Below are 12,934 nucleotides of genomic sequence, written 5' to 3'. Positions count from 1 at the left end.
TGGTATCAGGTGTGCATATAAATGTTTTCAAAAGTGACACGAGCATGATTTTCCCCTCATCTCTGTAAAGGATCAAACACGTCCCTCCGACTCTGGGAGGAAACTTGCTGACATCTTGGCCTCTCTGCTCTTGCTGTGTTGGATTGACAATACCTGCTCACCTGTGACACGACGAGCAAATATACGTACCAGTCAACCTGGCTGGAAAGAAGAAGAGCTATTGATGATGGGTAATTCTGCACAGAGGGGACAAACGAGAGAAGGAGTTAGATAAATAACAGAATAAGGGCTTGGTATGTGATTAATACCCTACGACAGCAATCTGTCTTCTGTATGAAAGTCAGTGGAGAAGGACAACACTAAATCTGAGGGTGACGACAGAAACCGCTATTTAGTGAGAGCGTTGGATGGGAAATATCTTGACGGTAAAGCCTAACAGACAGTGGATGTTATTTTTGTACCTTTGATATTTTCAGTTCAGATAAAAGTGTTAAAACTGCCTGCATGTCTACATATGGCTGTCAAATAGCGCCTTAAAGTAGAGCTTAGATGATTCATTGTATACTGCAGCTTTGAAGACAGGAAAAAGATGTCTGCCAATAAAATGGGACGTCAGAATAAATCAGCCTTCACACAAACGGTTGTAACAAAATAGATTTTTATGGACAAAACTCATCTATATTTCTCTGAACAATAGCTGTTCAAAGAGCTACCTGCAGCAGGTAAGATGTTAGTTGTTCATAAACTTCCTGTAGAAACCCATTAAAAAACCTGAACTATCCCTTTAAGGTGAGGGGCAAACTTATTTTTATTTCTCTGCTCTGGTTTATGTGATACTTTGGTTTAACTGCAGCACGTGCTGTGTCGACGGTGTTTGTGGGATCGCTTTCAACTGGTCCCTCATGGGAATGAGAGTAAAATGTAATACTGTAACATATCAACAATTCTCGAGTATTTTATATTCTTTAAATGTTGCCTTGTTTTACATTTAGGGGAGAGAGTATGTTTTGAATTTCAATATTTATTTGACAGCTACTTTAGTTCCTAAGTTGAAAACATTGAGTGCCAAAATGTCTTTTTCATAATCTGATGCAAAAAGGCAGAAACACTTTTCAGATTCAGCATTTTAAAGGCAAGTTTTTATATATTTTTAAACCATTTTCTGGAGCCAGTAGGTGCTGAAATGATCCTTTACGGGCTTAATGAAAAGTCTCTAAACCTGCTCCTACCTTGTGAGCAGGATACCCCGTTTGCAACTTCAGCCTCTCCGGACTGCTGCCCTGAAGTCTCACAGTCACACTTTACGACAATCCATGTTTACACCTGAGAACCGACCAGCTGTACCTGTTTAGCATTTATTGTAATCAGTTTATCTTGGTGGAGACTCAGATGGAAAAAACAATGTATTGAATGTAGATTTTAAAAATTAATAAAACAAACGTTCGACCACAATAGGAGTCTAACAAGCGTAAGCAGGAGTTTTCTGAATGGCGAGAGCTCAGAGACATGATTTCTGCATGTTTTAGATTTTGAACATTGCTGACTTGTTTAATTTGGTAGTGAACCACTCCTGTAGAAACTTATTAAGGCTGAAGAGACGTTTCAGCTGTTAGATTACGGTGTTAAAAGCACGAGTGCACAGCGAGAAGTTTCAGTTTTATTTTTATGACATTGATTTGAAGTGAACACTAAGGGGTGCTAAAAGCAAGCCAAAAATGCATTTCCCTTTAAGGTGACTGATAGCATCAGCCCGCCCCCAAGTGGCCAGGCTTTGTTCACATAGCCTTCTCAGGAACGCAGATATGGGGCAAAAGACATGTGGAAAAGTCTGTGCTGTCCTCCTTAAACTAGTAACCAGTGATTACTGTGAGCAGTGTTGCTTTTATGGCGCTTACACATTAGGATCGGTTTGGTTTATTCGGTCCCTTACGGCATCGGAATTTGGTTTCACACATGGGTCAGATTTGCATTTTCGGTTCCGAGGCAACTCTTTTTTTTCAGACCTCCTCCCCAGAGGTCGGACACTACGGACTGATTGACTGGCTGAAATTGTGCCTACCACCTCCGATTGGTGAGTAGAATCAGCTAGCGGGGGGTTCCCGCATGCGCCATTAATTTTCATGCTGTATGCTAAGTAAACTTCTCTGTCTGTAGCATGGAGCTGCCGCTCAGTAGGAGCGGGAGGACACAGCGGACTTTCCTGCATTGTCTTATTAAACGCCACCCACAGGCTCAGAGATTTCCTCATTCCAGAGAAGTCCCTCAGATTTATATGTGAACACTACACCAGCCGTTTGAGAACAAACTCACTCCATCCAGCCCCACCAAACCCCAACCGTGCCAACGCTAATGTGCAAGCACACCGCTTCCTCCTCTCTCACTGGGACTGCTGTGTGCTCCTCAGAGCAGTTGGTCCTCATGCTGCTGTGGCTGGAGCGGTAGTTCCATGCAGCAGTCTGTTGGTAGTGGGTGTGTTGGGTCGGCTTCGCACAAAGTGGACCGCCAAATAGCAGGTCCAAAAAAATCCATCACCTGAGCACAGAAAATGCACAGATTACCCAGATGTGAACACAAATAACCTACCAGGGCTGGTCCGTGCCGACCCAGATTTGAAAGCACCAAAAGGTCTTTGATTCTTCATTAACGGAGATTGCACTGAACAAAATAGACATTGTGAAGTGAGCTGTTTGACCATTCTCACATTTTCAATACTTTTAAGTTTTAATTATTTTACAAGTCATTAGTTGAATTGTTATCTTCACATCCTAATGTATTTTTTATGTAATTATTTTAAGGCTTAATAACAAGATTAATTCCCCGATGACATTATGTACAGTCGGGTGTTATTTATAGTAAAACCTTGTGCTTTTTAAAAAATGTTACATCTAGAAAACACCAATGATTCATTAAAAAAACCAACAGACTCAGAAACAGACAGCTGTGGCCAGAACAGTCAAAAGGCCAAATGCATTTGAAAAAGCAGGCAAGCTGTCTGAACTGGTATGTGAGAAAACACCATCAGGCCCAGGTGGATGCCAATCCGTCTGGCCAATGGCATTTACTGTTCATTTAAGTTCCCGTGTGGGAAACCAAATCAAAATACTTGTCAAGGGGCTTTAGTTGTTTGTGGAACTGCTCCAATTCCAGCATTTTTATTTAATTTCTGTCTTCTAACATTCCCTACATGCACTGTGGAAGAAATCAACAGGAATAAATGGCATCTGCGCTGACCAGCATCCTCTTGAGAAAATAGTCTGGTGCCAGATATATTTTATTTTCATACTGGTGGTGCCATCATCCGAAAACAGGTTTCTTTTCCTCCCAGATGCATCTTTCATCTGAAATCCGCTTCAAAGCGTCAGTGGCAACAAAGAAACACTCAGAAAAATTAAAAACAAGAGCAAGTAGAAAGGGTGAGCTTTAAATCATCACACTCAGGAATGGAGGAAGGAGGGAGTATATTTTTGGCTACAGTACACCAGCAAATATAAATCTGAGAAGAAAATAATGAAAACATAAGGGGGGATAAAATGCAAAGACGTCAGTGCGACAAAGTAAATGACAAGGTGCCTGGAATATGCCAACCTCAGCATTTCACTCTGACAAGGGCATCTTGCTTCCTTGCTGTTTAAGGCTTTAGACATCTGCAAAAGCAGGCGGTCACCTATGGAGAATGAAATGGGTAAGAAATCAGAGCTCTCCCAGAATAACCTTTGTTTCAAGGGAGTAATAAAATCAAAGTGAGGGAGGAGGAACAGCAGTTTGTGTTCACTCTGCAGGCTTACGGCATCACTAACAGTTACCATAGTAACCTTAAAAGAGTCATTTGTATGAGTCTGTTGTCTTTGTGGTGCATGAGTGACATCTAGTGGTTTTCCTTAAGCTAGCACTGCATTATACTCTAAATTACTGCTGAAAACTCATGAAACAAAGGTAAAACTGTATTAAAAGTTGACATTTTTGCACACATTTTATGACAAATGTGCATAAATAATATTATTAAATGTTTTTAAACTAGACGCTATGCCAGGGTTTTCTGACATGCCTTAAAATTGTTTCAGAGCTGAAAATTAGTTTTAACCATCTGCTGCACAAGTGCAAGATTTATAGTGCTGCTCACACTTCATTTAATTCAGTTCAATTAATTTATAGCACCAATTCACAAGAGTCGTCCCAAGGTACTTTACAAAGTAAACATTCCTACTTATCAGTGCACTGAGATCAGTTCATTATGCTAATTACCAGTAGTTCCCTATTCAAGGAACCCCAGCAGATTGTATCAAGTCACTGACTTGTGTGTATAATATATAGAGGTCAAGATCTACCACACCAGACACCCAAGATGTAGGCTTTGCAATCCACCACAGAACTGCAGGGTGTAAGATGCTGGCAGGGAAAGCATACATGGAACGCCACAACCAAGTGGAACAGGAACATCTGTGCAGAGTATGGACTAGAAGCCCCAAGGTCATAGTGGGAAACAACCCCTAAGGTGGTGAGAGAGAGCCAAGGTTGTGTGGGATTTCCAGATCCAGACCGACAAAATGGTGATGGTGAACCAACCGGACATTGTGATGGTGGACAAACAACAGAGGACAGCCGTTGTGGTTGATGTGTCAGTACCAAGTGATGGCAACATCAGGAAAAAGGAACACAAGAAACTAGAGAAGTACCAGGTCCTCAAAGAAAAACTTGAGAAAGCCTGGAGAGTGAAGACATCTGAGGTGCCCGTGGTCATCGGGGCACTCGGGACAGCAACCCCTAAACTGGAGGAGTGGCTAAAGCAGATCCCAGGAAAAACATCAGACATCTCAGTCCAGAAAAGTGCAGTAACAGCTAAGATACCCTCCCAGACCTCTGATAGAGAACCCGAGCTTGGAAGGATAAAACCACCCACGGAGAGTGAGATGGGATTTATCTTATATTATATATATTAAAAAAATATATAATATATATATATATATATATATATATATATATATATATATATATATATATATATATATATATATATATATATCAGTGGCGGCTGGCCAGTACAGGGCGATAGGGCGCCGCCCTCCCAGTTTCCCCACTGTTTTTAATTTTTATTTAAAAAAATAAAAAAATAAAATTAACAATCACATATTCTAAGTTAATTGTGTGTTTTGTAACAAAAATAAATCATATATCTATATTGGTCTCTGCCGGTCTCTGCCGAGCAGTGGAGGCTGTGTGCTGTTTTTCAATCGCCCAAACAGGACGAGACCAGTTGTCCAATTGCTGACAAGAAAATCAAAGGGTAGGAATGGGAATGTATCCAATCAGCGTCGACGTTGTTTCAGAACATTTCAGAAGCATGATGGGCGATAGAGCTACCGCCAAGGCTTTCGTTGGTGTTCGGTAGAACTCGGAGAGTCTCGACTCCAGCACGTTTTTGGTCGTGACACACATGGAGCAGACGCAGACATGGACGCCAGTGAGCCTACAACATGGATACCGGATCTCAGCAGCCACTGAATTCAGTTCGGTCTCTTCTCCAGTATCCATTCGAGAGGAGAACTATGGTGGAAAAACTTAATGTCAAAGAGCTTGGACCAGATCAGCCCGACGTAAAGATAAGCCAGCAGGACAAGGAGAAGGGTAAACTGTACACACGACGCTTCTCCCAAAATTGGTACACCAGGAAGCAATGGCTAGCTGGATGCAATCACGCTAATGCGTTATTTTGCTTTCTGTGTTTGTTATTCAAAATGGCTGGGATCCACAGTAGGTGGATGTGGAACTTGTGTCTCATTGGGGACTCCATTCATTCTCTGACTGAGGAATGCAGCGCATCAGTGCAGCAGCCAACAAAGAAATGGAGGACGTTTGGACAGGGAGAACAGCAGCTAGGTGCAGAGGTAAGCTGTACATTACATTTCTGTAAACAAGACAATCAGAATCAGAAATCCTTGGTTGTCCCACAAACCGGGACATTTGTTTAATAACATGTACATTATTTAATGTGCAATAACTGTAAAAACTAATTTCAACACACATACCTATGATACATATTTAATCATGTAAATGTGTATTTCAAGTAAATTTGTACATACATCAATCTGATTCCATTTTACTTGTTACACTTCTGCTGCAGCAAACAAATTTCCCAGCTTTTGGGACAATAGAACATTTCTGATTCTCAATGAGATGTTTTTACATTTGAAGTAAAAACATCTCATTGAGAACCAGAAATGTTTCATTGTCCCAAAAAAGTGGGAAATATGGCATTTGTAAGAGGATACTGATGACATTATTTCCTATGAAAGTGTTTCCACTTTCCATAAGTCCTAACAGTGTAAATTTCTGGCATTTTGTCTAAGTAGTGTTTACTACCATTACTGTAACAGTGACCTGCTCATAATTTTTCGTGTTCACTCAAATGTTGAAATTAAACAAAATGTTTTTGTTACTTGCCTCTTGCATTGCCTATTTACCATTTGTGGTCATGTTATTTTATGTGCAATTTAATGCAGTATTTTTCAACCTTGGTCCGCAAGGCAGTTTGCCAATAGTCAGACACACATGGATTAATCAGTTTGTCCAATGATGTAAGACAGGAAATAAAAGAGTTGTGCTTAAATCAGGAAATAGTGAAGTTGTGCACAAAGCTCAGAAAGCACAAGTTTGTTTTAAAAAAAAATAGCACAGCCCCACCAAAAATATTTTTCACCAGCCGCCACTGATATTTTGTTTTTGTTCACATTTTTCATGAGATGGACAATATCACCATTTCTCTCAAACATTGTTCACAAATCAGTCTAAATGTGTGACAGTGAGCACCTGTGCTTTGATGAGATAATCCATCCCACCTCACAGGTGTGCCACATCAAGATGCAGATCTGACATCATGAGTAGTGCACAGGTGTACCTTAGTCTACCCACAATAAAAGGCCACCCTGGAATGTGCAGTTTTTTGCTTTATTGAACACATGTGCACACTCAACCCAACTCAACTTTAATTCGTATAGCACCTTACAGACAAAGGCATACCATCAAGGCACTTCACAGAACAATAACAATTGAAAATATTCAAAAATAACTTAACTAAAAACAAGTTAAAACAAGATGGAAACCAAGAATAAAACTGGATCAGATTGCATAAAGGAAGAAGACTAGTTAAAAGCCAGATCATAAAAGTGATCACACACATGCATAACATATATAGCAAGTAGTGTTTCTACGGTTACATTGTGATTTCTTAGGACATATACTATTAAAGCTGCTTTCAGAAATGATGTATGATTTCTCAGAAATCTGTAAAGTGATTATCTTATCATGTAGCTGATGGTCTTTTCCTTGGGGAGGAGAAAAACAGTTAGAGAGAAAATAAAGTTAATTTTGACAGTCACATTAGTTAAGGTAAGTTACCCTTTTCTAGCTTAGTACTGTAATGCGTTTCCGGATCAAGACTTGGGTGAAGGTGTTTTTTAGGTCCAGTCCTGTGTTTTAATGATTAGATTCTACATCTCTGTGTCTTTTAACATTTCCTGAACACTTACTGATACTCGGGATGTAGAACTATCCTTTGTTTTTTTTTTGTTCTTTGAGTCAGAATTAGTCATTATTTGTGTTGTTAAGTGAGTGCCCATCCTCACTTTTGTGACTCTATTTTTTTAAGATTTAGAAAATATTGACTGACACATTGAACATTTTTTCAGTGCACAATTGTGCATGAGCATATCTCTCAAACACCTAATGTGAACTCTTAGCTGAGCACCATCTCTGCAGGTCGGCTCTTGTTTGAGGACTCAGAGAATTGGGAAAAAATCTGCACTGTACAGAACTCTGTAATTTGGAAGCCACGTGGAATAAGATATTACTTTTTGCTTTCATCTTGTTTCTTTTTCAGAAGAGAGAAGCTGCAATGTTGGATTCCAGTCCCCACCTTGACTCAGTCTACCTTTGACACTTTCTTCACCATCTAAGATTAGATTCATCAAGACTGACAGCGAATCTGAACACTCTGCTTATCTGTTGACTCAGACTGAAGAGAATGAAAAAGGAAACATGGATAGGACGTTTTCAGGATGGACAGGATCTTTTCCCAGAAAAGTTAGATTTTGAGAGGCCACCACCTACAGGTCAATCCAGGATTACAGAACAAATGCAATCTGTATTTTGCATTTTCTCACACTAACACATATGACTCACAATATCAGGAAAACACAAAGGCTGCTTCTGATCACAGGCTTCAAGCAGAGGAAGGATTGCACAGATGGCAGCCTGGACACAGCCAATGAACTGAACAAGATGTCTAGATGGACAGGAAGCTGAGTACAGAGAGCTGGTGGAGCGCTTTGTGGCATAGTGTGGAAACAATCATCTGATCTTGAACGTGAACAAAACTAAGGAGATAATTTTGGACTTCAGAAGAAACAGGGTGGAGTCAAACACTGTTTACAAGGAGGGACACAGCAGACTGCACTTCTTGAGGATGCTTAGGTCCTTCAATCTCTGTAGCAAGATGCTGCAGATCTTCTACAAGTCTGTTATTGAGAGTGTAATCTCTTCAGGCATCGTCTGTTGGGGCAGCAGCATCAGAAGCAGGGACCTGAAAAGGCTCAACAGCCTAATAATAAAGGCTGGTTCTGTTCTGAGGACGACTGTGGAACCACTGGAGGAGATAATGCAAAGAAGGATTCTCCAGAGAATCAAGACAATTATGGACAACCCTGAGCATTCTCTTCACAAGACTGTCCGACAACAGAAGAGTGTCTTCAGTCAGAGGCTTCTTCAGTTTCGCTGCAACACTGACCGCCACTGGAGATCCTTCCTGCCAACAGCCATCATGATATACAATAACTCTTTGATGACTTGATTATTATTATTATTCTGAGCAGCGGTTCTACTCTTGAGTCCCTCCCGAATGTCCGAGCTCCTCACCCTATCTCTAAGGCTGAGCCCGGCCACCCTACGGAGGAAACTCTTTTCGGCCGCTTGTATCCGCGATATCGTTCTTTCGGTCATTACCCAAAGCTCATGACCATAGTTGAGGATTGGGACGTAGATCGATCGGTAAATCGAGACGCCAAACCAATCCGCCTGTCGATTTCCCGATCCCCCCTACTCTCACTCGTGAACAAGACCCCGAGATACTTAAACTCCTCCACTTGAGGTAGGACCTCTCCCCCGACCCGGAGTTGGCAAGCCACCCTTTTCCGGTCGAGAACCATGGTCTTAGATTTGGAGGTGCTGATCCTCATCCCAACCGCTTCACACTCGGCTGTGAACCTACCCAGCAAGAGCTGAAGGTCAGAGCTGGATGAAGCTAGGAGGACCACATCATCCGCAAAAAGCAGAGACAAGATTCTCCTGCCACCAAACTCGACACACTCCACACCACGGCTGCGCCTAGAAATTCTGTCCATAAAGGTAATGAACAGAACCGGTGACAAAGGGCAGCCCTGGCGGAGTACAACCCTCACCGGGAACAGGCCCGACTTACTACCGGCTATGCGGACCAAACTCACGCTACTCTGGTAAAGGGACTGAATGGCCCTTAACAGAAAGTCACCCACCCCATACTCCTGGAGCGTCCCCCACAGGGTGCCCCTGGGGACACGGTCATAAGCCTTCTCTAAATCCACAAAACACATGTGGATTGGTTGGGCAAACTCCTATGCCCCCTCCATCACCCTTGCAAGGGTATAGAGCTGGTCCACAGTTCCACGGCCATTGGAATGATCAACTATCTATCAAAGTTCTACAAGCATCTGTCAGATGACTGTGAGCCTCTCAGACAACTGACGCACAGAGACAGCCTACGGGAGTGGACAGAAGTGCAGGACGAAGCATTTAAAAGACTAAAGGAAAAACTAACACAAGTCCCAGTTCTGAAATATTACAGCCCTGAAGAAGAGCCAACGCTGCAGTGTGATGCCAGCGAGACAGGGCTGGGAGCAGCCCTGACTCAACATGGAAAACCAGTGGCATTTGCAAGTCGTGCACTGACGCTTACTGAGAGAGGCTATGCACAAATTGAGAAGGAATGTTTGAATATTGTGTTTGGGATGGAGAAATTTCACCAGTATACATATGGTCATCTTGTGAGTGTGCAATCAGACCACAAGCCACTCGAGAGCATTATTAAAAAGCCACTGTTACATGCACCTAAGAGACTGCAAAGGATGCTATTGAGGCTGCAAAAATATGATATAACCATAACATATGTTCCAGGCCACGAGATGCTACTCGCTGATACGCTGAGTAGGGTCTACCTGCAGGACAGCATCAAAAGCCAGACAGAGTTGGAGACAGAATGTGTCAACATGGTGGATTATTTTCCTGTTTCAACAGAAAGCATGGACAGAATACGGGCAGGGACAAGAACCGACAGCACATTACAAACGCTAATAAAGACAATACAAAAGGGGTGGCCGGCCTGTAAAAAAGAGGTACCTGTTGGAATAACCCAGTTCCAATCGTTGCAGGATGAACTGAGCACACAGGATGGATTGGTCCATGGGAGAGAGAGTGGTGATTCCACAAGCACTCCAGGCAGATATAACACAGCAAATTCACTCAACACACATCGGAACAGAAGGGTGCCTCAGGAGAGCTAGAGACTGCGTCTACTGGCACGGTATGAATGACCACATCAAAAAGTACATAGCTACATGTTGAACACATGTGACATATGTTGGTCTGTGGATGCAAGACAACAGAAAGAGACACTAAAGCCATACGAGCCGACCGCCAGACCATGGACCAAAGTTGGGACAGATTTATTCAGCTTTGAGGGTAGGGACTACCTAATAACAGTTGATTATTACTCCAACTTTAGGGAGACAGTTTATCTACCGGATACCAAGTCGAGTACTGTGATTAGGAAACTAAAGGCTCATTTCGCACGTCAGGGAATCCCAAAAATTGTGTTTTCTGACAACGGGCCCCAGTACAGCTCGACAGAGTTTGCCAACTTCAGCCGGAAATAGGAATTTCAACACCATACCTCATCCCCGGGCTATCCGCAGAGTAATGGCAAAGCGGAGTCTGCTGTTAAAACTGCCAAACGACTCATGAAAAAGGCTAAATTGGCTGGACAGGATCCATATTTGGCGTTATTGGACCACAGAAACACCCCAACACAAGGTTTGACTACCAGCCCGGCACAGAGACTGTTAAGCAGGAGGACGAGGACACTCCTCTCAATAGGAGACAGATTGTTGCAACCCAAAGTGACTGATGACAGGTTGGCACTGAGGAAAAACACAGAGAGACAAACAAAGTACTACAACAGGACGGCAAAAGACATGGACACATTAAACCCAGGGGACGTGGTGCGAGTCCAACCTTTTGAACAACACACCTTATGGTCCAAGGCTAGAGTGTGTAACACTCGGGGAAACAGATCCTATGATGTGGAGTTGGACAATGGCAGAGTCCTCAGAAGGAATTGTCGCCATCTGAGGCGAGCTGCGGAGGTCGGAAAAGACATGTCAGTACATCCCCAGCCAGAGGGACAGAACCTTACTGGGCTGACACAGAACGAAGGGAACACACAAATCAGCACTACCAGGTCAGGACGGGTGGTACAACAACCCGGATATCTGAAGGACTATGTATGCAATTAAGGTGCACTATGTGAGTTATATGTTGAGATTTGTTTTAAAAAAAAGTGGAATGATGTTGAGTTATATGAGCAGATTTGTGTACTGGTCAGAGAACAGAACAACACCTCTGTGATAATATTTGGAGGTAGGGCTTTGTGATCTGTTTACTAGTGGGGGGGAAAAAAGTAAATACAAATTTTTTACTTCTTGAGGGAAATTGGGTCCAACAAAGAAATGTCATGTCTAAGTTTTGTGCCAGTTGCATACTGAGTTCTCAACGAATGAAAAGTTCAGTGTCTTTGTAAAAGAAAAGGGATGTAGCAATGAGAATTGCTCTTAACCGTGTGTTCTGCCCAGAGTCTAGAGAGTGTAACACCGGAAGGTGAGAGGTAGACACACATGGCTGATTATTGATTGTTCAATAAAGGTTTGCCTCGGACGAGGAAAAGTCAACTGAGCATCTTGTGGAATTTATAGAGAGAACAAGATGAAACACCAACGAGTTGTAAGCTGCACCGACTCTTGTTTTAGCAAACTACTTGTCTCTCTCACACTTTTTTTGCTTTGCTTCCAAAGACATTACTTTCTTTCTTTTAATCCGAGGCTCCTCCATGATTCCAACAAAAAAGGCAAGGTTACTACTGCATCCAGCCAGCCTCCAGTTCGAAATCAACCTCCTTAGAATTTTACGTGCGCAATTACATGCGGCATTACGGTACCCTGATTCATAGCGTCTTTAAAATGTTTTATTCACTTGTAAGGGAAATTTGTTTTTATAGAAACTGTAATAATGAAAAATACTTAAAACAAATTGCTAATTCCACAGCACATCCACTGTTACATAATTTTGTATTAAATGTGCATGTGTATTTGTTTAAATAAAAACTGTATATTATCTATGACATTTTGTTGTTTGGTTAATTGATTGGAGATAACTAGTATATGATAACTAACTGCCTCAATATGGGCAGACTGGGGTGGTGGTCCCCCTATTTTAAAAAAGGAGGATAGCATGGTGTGTTACAACTACAGGGGGGCCACAATCCTGAGCCCCTTGTAAAGTCTATTCAGGGGTTATAGACAAGAGGGTCCAACAGATAGTTGAACCTGAGATTCAGGAAGAGCAATTTGGTTTTCGTCCTGGTCGTGGAACAATGGACCAGCTTTATACCCTTTGGAAGGTGCATAGGAGTTCACCCAACCAATCTATATGTGTTTTATGGATTTGGAGAAGGTGTTCAACTGCCTCCCTTGTGAGGCCGTGTGTCCTCTGATAGGGGCTGTTAGGTCCCTGGCTGGTGCCAGAGCTTGGTCCGCATTGCCTGCAGTAAGTAACTCTCTGATTTGCGGTGAGAGTT

Source organism: Nothobranchius furzeri, chromosome 11 (assembly GCF_043380555.1).
Source record: "Nothobranchius furzeri strain GRZ-AD chromosome 11, NfurGRZ-RIMD1, whole genome shotgun sequence".
NCBI classification, from domain to species: Eukaryota; Metazoa; Chordata; class Actinopteri; order Cyprinodontiformes; family Nothobranchiidae; genus Nothobranchius; species Nothobranchius furzeri.
The sequence above is the reverse complement of the archived record's forward strand: the minus strand, read 5'-3'. Positions refer to the sequence as shown.